The sequence below is a fragment of the Phragmites australis genome, chromosome 9, assembly GCF_958298935.1.
Source record: "Phragmites australis chromosome 9, lpPhrAust1.1, whole genome shotgun sequence".
NCBI lineage: Eukaryota > Viridiplantae > Streptophyta > Magnoliopsida > Poales > Poaceae > Phragmites > Phragmites australis.
In genome coordinates, this window is record NC_084929.1 from 25,217,844 (window position 1) to 25,226,588 (window position 8,745).

Consider the following 8,745-nt stretch of genomic DNA (forward strand, 5'->3'; position numbering starts at 1 on the left):
AACCGGTGTAAAACATGGGCCCTATTTCTTTTCCGAAGTGGACCAAAAATTTTGTTTGGATAACCGGTAGCACACTATATTTTTGGCCCATTTTGGTCCATTCCGTCGGATTAGAAAATAAAGCTCACGATGGCTGGAAAAGAAAACGATAATTATCGGGCTCAGGTGTGTCTCATCCGCATCTTGTCCTCACCTCGTCTCGTCTCAGCTGCGGAGCCGGCGGCCGGCTGGCGAGCGCACAGCACCAGCAAGATCTATGGAGCTCTACGACCTCTACAAGATCTCCACCGAGGGGCCCTGCACCGGCAAGTGTTTTGGCATCGGCGGCGACGGTGGGTGCATCCACGGTAACGCGAGATCCCCAAACTTCCATAACTGCGAGATCCATGGCCATGAAATTCAATTTCTCTCTACAGAGCAGTTATGGTATTTCTTGAGTTCACAGGTGCCGCCGGCGGATATGGTATTTCTCGAGCTCATCTTTCGAGCAGCCAGCTATCTTTCTCTCTGTGGAGTTGCTCTATAAGTTCACTGTGTGCTGGTCGCTGAGTTTGGAGAGATATTTGTGCATAGTTCAATTTCTCTCTTCCTTGTTGTGATAGCCAGTTGCTATCTCCAGTTGGACTCATATATGATCATTTGGCGTGCTACTCCTTGCATTGCTGCTACTAGTTCTTGATTGCTCATCATCACCTTGCTGTTGTTTTGCTCTCATGTGGCTCCTAATTTCAGTAGCAGCATCTGTTGAAATTGGTGTGCATTTCCATACCATATTCAATTGTTCTGATCTCTAGTGATGGTCAGTTGCTTGTCTCATTCATCATCTTTATCATCCATATATCATATCAATTCATCCAGTTGCGAACATTTCATTCTGTTCCGAGCTGATTGTCCTTAGCTCTGTATGTCCGATGCCGTTGTGTGCATCTGTATCCTTGTGCAGCTGATTGTATGTTTCTTGCCAGTTCCTCCATCATGTTGTGATTTGCACGGACAGTTCTCTTACCCAAACAACCTTTTCTAGGGCTTATTTGGGAGCACTGTAATCTTTTTCACCTATAATCAAATTACACTTGTATTTCCTTGTGCATAAGAAAACCCTTTTAATGCACCGTATTCTTTTACCCCTAGAAAAGGTTGTTTGGGTAAGGGAAGCGTCCATGCAAATCACGACATGATGAAGGAACTGGCAACAAACATACAATCAGCTGCACAAGGATACAGATGCACACAATGGCATCAGATATCAGCTCGGAACAGAATGAAATGTTCGCAACTGGATGAATTGACATGATATATGGATGATAAAGATGATGAGTAAGACAAGCAACTGACCATCACTAGAGATCAGAACAATTGAAGATGGTATGGAAATGCACACCAATTTCAATAGATGCTGCTACTGAAATTAGGAGCCACATGAGAGCAAAACAACAGCAAGGTGATGATGAGCAATCAAGAACTAGTAGCAGCAATGCAAGGAGTAGCATGCCAAATGATCATATATGAGTCCAACTGGAGATAGCAACTGGATATCACAACATGGAAGAGAGAAATTGAACTATGCACAAATATCTCTCCAAACTCAGCGACCAGCACACAGTGAACTTACAGAGCAACTCCATAGAGAGAAAGATAGCTGGCTGCTCGCAAGATGAGCTCGAGAAATACCATATCTGCCGGCGGCACCTGTGAACTCAAGAAATACCATAACTGCTCGGGAGAGAGAAATTGAACTTCATGGCCGTGGATCTCGCAGGTATGGAAGTTTGGGGATCTCGCGTTACCGTGGATGCACCCGCCGTTGCCGCCGATGCCGAAACACTTGCCGGTGCAGGGCCCCTCGGTGGAGATCTTGTAGAGGTCGTAGAGCTCCGTAGATCTTGACGGTGCCGTGCGCTCGCCAGTCGGCCGCCTGCTGGGTTGCCATCTCTGCAGCTGAGACGAGATGAGGTGAGGACAAGATGTGGATGAGACACACCTGAGCCCGACAATTATCATTTTCTTTTCCAGACATCGTGAGCTTTGTTTTCTAACCCAACGGAATGGACCAAAATGGGCCGAAAATATAGTGTGCTACCTGTTATCCGAACAAAAATTTTGGTCCACTTCGGAAAAGAAATAGGGCCCATTTTTACACCAGTTTTGGACCCAAAACCGAGCTTGCAAACAAGCCCTAAGGGGAAGTGGTCCTCCCTCCCCATGGTTAGCCCTTAGTGAATAGCACAATTGATTAGCCGGTTAGCACATTAGCCCAATTGATTAACCCATCGCAGAAGATGATTTAACGATCTCACTGATGCTCTCATGATCAGACACGGAGCTGGCCAGCTAGGGAAGACAGTCAGTTGCAGCTGCGGGAGCTCGGAGGCATGAAGGCTAGACTGTTGGAGCTTCGATGTCCTCTTGTGAGAAGGTGATGTTAGCACCGTTCTTCCGCCATCTATCAGGATCTAGTAGACTTTGCTTCTTGAAATGTTAGCAGCGATGACGAAGGCATCTGTGTGAGGATAACCCAAGACCCTCATCTCCTCTTGTGAGAAGGTGATAGGGACATGAGACCACTTCAAATGGACGTAAGAGGGGTTTACACCGACATGGTTAACCATTCACACACCGACATGGAATAGAATGAAATGTTTGCAACTGGATGAATTGACATGATATATGGATGATAAAGATGATGAATGAGACAAGCAACTGACCATCACTAGAGATCAGAACAATTTAAGATGGTATGGAAATGCACACCAATTTCAACCGTTGCTGCTATTGAAATTAGGAGCCACATGAGAGCAAAACAACAATAAGGTGATGATGAGCAATCAAGAACTAGTAGTAGCAATGCAAGGAGTAGCACGTCAAATGATCATATATGAGTCCAACTGGAGATAGCAATTGGCTATCACAACATGGGAGAGAGAGAAATTGAACTGCACACAAATATCTCTCCAAACTCATAGACCAGCACACAGTGAACTTACAAAGCAGCTCCACAGAGAGAAAGATGGCTGACTGCTCGAAAAATGAGCTCGAGAAATACCATATCTACCGGCGGCACCCGTGAACTCAAGAAATACCAGAACTGCTCGGGAGAGAGAGAGAAATTGAACTTCATGGCCGTGGATCTCGCAGGTATGGAAGTTTGGGAATCTCGCGTTACCGTGGATGCACCCACCGTTGCCGCCGATGCCGAAACACTTGCAGGGCCCCTCGGTGGAGATCTTGTAGAGGCCGTAGAGCTCCATAGATCTTGTCGGTGCCATGCGCTCGCCCGCTGGTCGCCGGCTGGGTCGCCGCCCCCGCAGCCAAGAAGAGACGAGGCGAGGACGAGACGAGGATGAGACACACCCGAGCTTGATAATTATCGTTTTCTTTTCCAGACGTCGTGAGCTCTGTTTTCTAATCTGACGGAATGGACCAAAATGGGCCGAAAATATAGTGTGCTACCGGTTAGCCAAACAAAATGTTCACTCCACTTCGGAAAAGAAATCGAGCTTCGAAACAAGCCCCTAGGGGTAATAGAATACACTGCATTAAAAGGGTTTTCTTGTGCACAAGGAAATACAAGTGTAATTTAATTACAGGTGAAAAATATTACAGTGCTCCCAAACAAGCCCTTAGGTGCGGAAACTTCCCCTTGTGGCTCTGCCCCTGGTTTTAGGGGCAATTGCATTTTCCTACTATATCAGTGTCTTCTCACCATCTGAAAAAAGTTCCCTCTCTTATATTGTCATTTATAATAGTATTGTTCTTTGCAAGGAAGTCAGTGTTTGCATTGTTTTTTGCTTTTCTTGAAACTCGACCTTGAATGCTTGTGTTATTTGTCTAGATCTGCTTTTAGCTAGGTAGACTTAGGGTATTCGCTAAACTGACCATATTTGGTTACTAGCTGTAGAAAGCATGGTGGTGGATTTTGATCTCCATCTATAATTGCACCACTTATAGTCTGGGGTACTTTTTGTAGTGGCAATTGTTGATTATTTTTGTAACACGAAAATTAGTTGACTGTTTGCTAGACTTGCTTCCCAGTTATTTTGTTTATTGTATTATAGATCTGAAGCTGCATAGTTACACAATTGCATGTCTTGTTTGTTACGGTAGGCTGACATGATTTTGCAGTTATTCTATCATTGTAATTTCTTCATTTTTACCAATGTAACTTTTCCCCATTGGACCTATTTAAGTTACATGTATGCTATCAGGTAATATTTTGATTCCAGTTAAAGTGTTTACTTTCTTCGTTACTTTGCAGTGTATAAATGATTTCATACCATGTAAATATCTTGTTCAATAACTATTATTTCTAGTATTCCTTTGAATTTTCAATTTTTACTAATCAGGTTAAATGTATGCTTATTTTTTATTTAGTTCTACCTTATTTTTTATATATTATTTACCAGATTGTAAGTTTTAATTGTATGGGTTTACAAATCTCTCTGTGTGTTGTCTTCCCTAGAATTTCTCCATTCCTTTCTCAATTTTGTATTTCTAGGTAAATATTTTTATTTTATTTTCTCCTTATTAGGATTTTTTTGGTTCAATAACTATTTTTTCTAATGTTATGTTTCCTGTCTTCATTTATTTTTGGGCTCATATCTTTCTTGGTATTTGATCGTGGAGCAAATGCTCGATGCCAAGAGATGTGAGCAAGGCAATTAACAAGGTACCATCTCTCGTCCATCTCGGGAGAGATGAGAGAGAGTGACCTCACCCCGTCGCCACCGCCTCGCTTGCCGACGAAACCACCCCAAACTGTGCCGCCCAAGCTGCTCAGACGCACCTCCTCGCCTTCCTCGCACCAGGCCCTAGGGGTCAACCCTCGCTGAGCTCCCTATTGACCCTCACCCCGTCAAGCTCACCCACCGCCCAGCTCTAGATCTATTCTTCACCGATTCCCCGCCTTCGCTGCCCAAGTCGGGTGTTCCATGTCACGACGCATCGAGGTGGTGTCGGCCATGCCTGATTCCAACTCTATGCCACGAACCTATGCTGAGGTGGCCCAGATCCGATTGGCCACATTCAAGACTGTTGCCGACCCTACTACCGTCCAGCTGCAATCCACTACCATCAATGGAGCGCCTTCAAGATGCCAACTACCGCAACAGTCCAAGCTCAAATCCATCGCTGTGGTGCCATCTCCCAAAGGCATGAGCCTGTACTGTTCGCCACCTAGCTCAGCACACTGTCACCGTGAAAAGACCTTTGCAGGTGCCACAGCAAGGGAAGCAAATTCTATAAGACCATATCATACGAAAGACTCTCTTCCTTGTGATGACACTTGTTTACACTCTCTTTCCCTTCAGTCTAGCTATTGGATCACGGGATAGATGACATGGATGAAGTCTCACAAGGGTCTTTCTGAATAGGGTCTTATAGAATTTGTTTCCCTCAACAAGGGTGTTGCTCCGGCCTATGGCCAATCTCGTGTCATGCATTCAAGATGGATCTCAGTCCGCAAGTGGTGAAAAGACTAGCCTTCAAGGAAGATCTCGCCGACCAAGCATCGAGCAACCTCATCTCGCTCCACCTCAAGACCAAGCAAGGAGGCGACCCTCTCCCTCTTTCGCCACCAAACAGAGGGCGCTGCATCATCTGCTTGGTAAGAGGGCACCATGCAGCGGAGTGCAGGGACCCCTACACCTGTTTTTGTTATCATCAGTCTGTCCATCGTGAGAGAGATTGCCGAACTTCCCGTCACCACCTCAACCTTCAACAGCCTCCTCAACACCAGCTCGCCCTCTCAGAGCCTTCCACGTGGGATCCCCGCGTTGTCGACCAATGAAAGCCTGCGAGCGACTCTGCAGTTCCATGCCACGGAGACTGCCCGGTAACCAGTACCGGTCAGATGGTTCAATTCTGTGACCCTGCGATGTGCCTGGCGGGGGAGACTCTATACATGGACACCTCATTCGACCTCAACCGTGAGTGCCAAGAGTGGGAGGGGAACGTCTTAGTTCCTTGGTCCTTCAGCCCTCCAATATCGACGCCAAATGGTGGAGGAAACCATCATTGCCAAACTGCATCTCCGTTGTGGTGACATCGTTGCCCCTAGACATCGACCGGAAGCCTTCCTCATCAAGCTCTCGTACAAGAACGACAGTGACGAGGCGTATCGACGGCGGTGCATCAAGCGGCATGGCATTGAGCTGTGCCTGTGGCCTTGGCGCAACCTATCCAAGGCGATGGGCGCAACTCTCTTTTTCCATGTCAGGATTTGCCTTGATGGTGTCCCGATCCACACCTGAATGCCGGATGTCATTGAGCGGCTCATCAGCCAGGCCTGCTCCTTGCAGTGTCTAGCGACAAACATCCTGCACCTGGAGGACATGCGTGGTGTTTTTCTTTGGGTACGGACGCATAACCTGAGCCTCATTGCTAAGGTAATGTGGCTCATCTTTACCAACTCGCCTGATGACGACCAACCATCTACAGTCCGAGTCTCGGCAATGCCGCTGGAGAGATGGAACAAGGGGTTCAAGTACCAAGTCATCGTCCACCTAGACCGCGTTGAGGACTTCACAGCGGCCTCCTTCGACCTCCACGACCCCAACTTCGGTGTCCCATGCAGGCCCGTTTGCCGATCGCCCTACATTTGGCATTGGGGTGTCGTGGACCGGGAGCCGGAGCACGACACTATGCCACAGCACCCTCTCCTGCCACAGGCGGACCCCGCGCTTGGGAGGATGAGGGTGATCACGAGGGAGATGGCGTGCAGGGAGCCTGGCACTCGCCGGGCAACGACCATCCACGTCACTGAATGTACTAGAGAGGGGTGAATATGTATTTCTGAAAATTAAAAACTTCATATTAGATTAACAGAATTTAGAAGTTTCAGGTTCAATTCGAAACTTTCGGGTATTAGAAGTTCCAAGTTCAATGAGGACTTTCCGGCTAAACAGAATGAAATTGAAAACGAACAACGCCTCGGTACTTGTAATTAAATCTAGTTGGAGCCATAGGTTCCAAAGTAAGTGTAGAGTGTATTTCACCTTTCACCTTTAGCCACAAACCCACAAACACGTAAATTGGAGCAAATTGCCCAAAAGTTAATTAGAACAAATAAAGAACACAAAGACAACAAAGGACACAAGAATTTGTTTCTCGAAGTTCAAATTCAACGATCCTACATCTTCATTGAGGTGCTCCCAAAGAGTCGGATCTCTTTCAACACTATTCCTCACCAAGCGACCACGAATATAGAGCTTGGGCTTACTCAAAGTAATCTTTCCTTACGGAGGTGAGGATGAACATTCACAAATGTCCCGTGGCACTCCACAAGCTTGGATGCTCGGTGGGTGACGTCTAGCCATCTAAGAGCTCAAGGCCCCCAAGAGTAACGAACGCGAAATCGACCGGCTTGACGACGAACTCAAGTGCTCAAAGGTTTGAATGGAGCTCACTAGCACTCAATCACTCAACCCAAATCTTAAAACCTTGCAAGATTTAATGTCTAAGGGAGTGGGAAAGCTATTTTATGGCTATGAATGCTTTTGTCTTCGTGGTTGCTTAGCAGCAAATGAAGGGAGAGGCTAAGGGGTATTTATACCTAACCCCAAAAACTAACCGTTATGTAGATTTTCTGCAGTAACCAAGAACTTTTGGGTTTAACTCTGAACTTCTGGAATAGCTCGAGACTTAGTAACCAAGGACCCCTGCTCAGAAAAAATCCAGAGATTCCAGCACTCGAAACTTAAAGGATAGACGGGAACTTTCAGGTTAAGCATAGAGGTCTTGGAAGGATCGAATGACCCAAGAAGGAGGGGGTGAATTGGGCTATTACAAACTTTACTCCTATCGAATTATAGAACAAGTAGCAAACTAGATGAATAAAAATATGACTACACGATCAAACTAGACAAAAGCATGAAAAACAAGCGAGCTAGAACGCAAAGTAAATGCAGACAGTAAAACTTGCAAGTAAGTAAAATGCTCAAATGTAAATACAGGAAAGTAAGAAGATGGACAAGAGAACACCAATTTTTTCCCCGAGGTATCAAGGAGTTGACACTCCCACCTAGTCCTCGTTGGAGCATCCACAAAGGATATCGCTCCCCTTTGAGTCATGAAGTCTCAAGTGCTCTCATCTTTCCATCACCGGATAATCCATTGAGCTCAATTTCTCTAGAGCATTTTGCTTCTGCTGAAAAATCTTTGATTCTCTCACTGAGGTAACACTGGACCATCCAGTGCAACACTTCTAAAAAATCAAGCCACATATCATAAAAAAGGTTTCAGTGATACCTGCATGACCACCATCGGACCATCCAGTCAACATATATGATTTCTGTCTGAATCAAGAAAAAAATTCTCCTTTGAGAACAAGATAGACAACATCGGACCATCTGGTGGGCTAACTTCACTTAACTCGTCCAATTCAATCTTTTCTTGAGCTCTAACTTCACGACATCTCAACCATGAGCTACCTAGTGCTAGAATTTTGCAAGTGTGCATCAAACCAAGTTTATAGTCAACTAGGTCAAGTTACTATTCTTAGCTCCTCTTTATAGTATGGTCAAAAAATAATAAAGAATATCTATACTACTATAAGTGTCCTTCATCTCCCTTATGATACTTAGAACTAGAAGATCCTTAATCTTGATGCACATCTCCTTTGATTGTCCATATAATCAACTTAGGGACTAAAATCATCATTGTGAACTAAATTTTTTTATACTCTTCAAAACAAATTTTTTAGTCATAATGATATGGTTATCATTAATCACCGAAACACTTACCACTTAC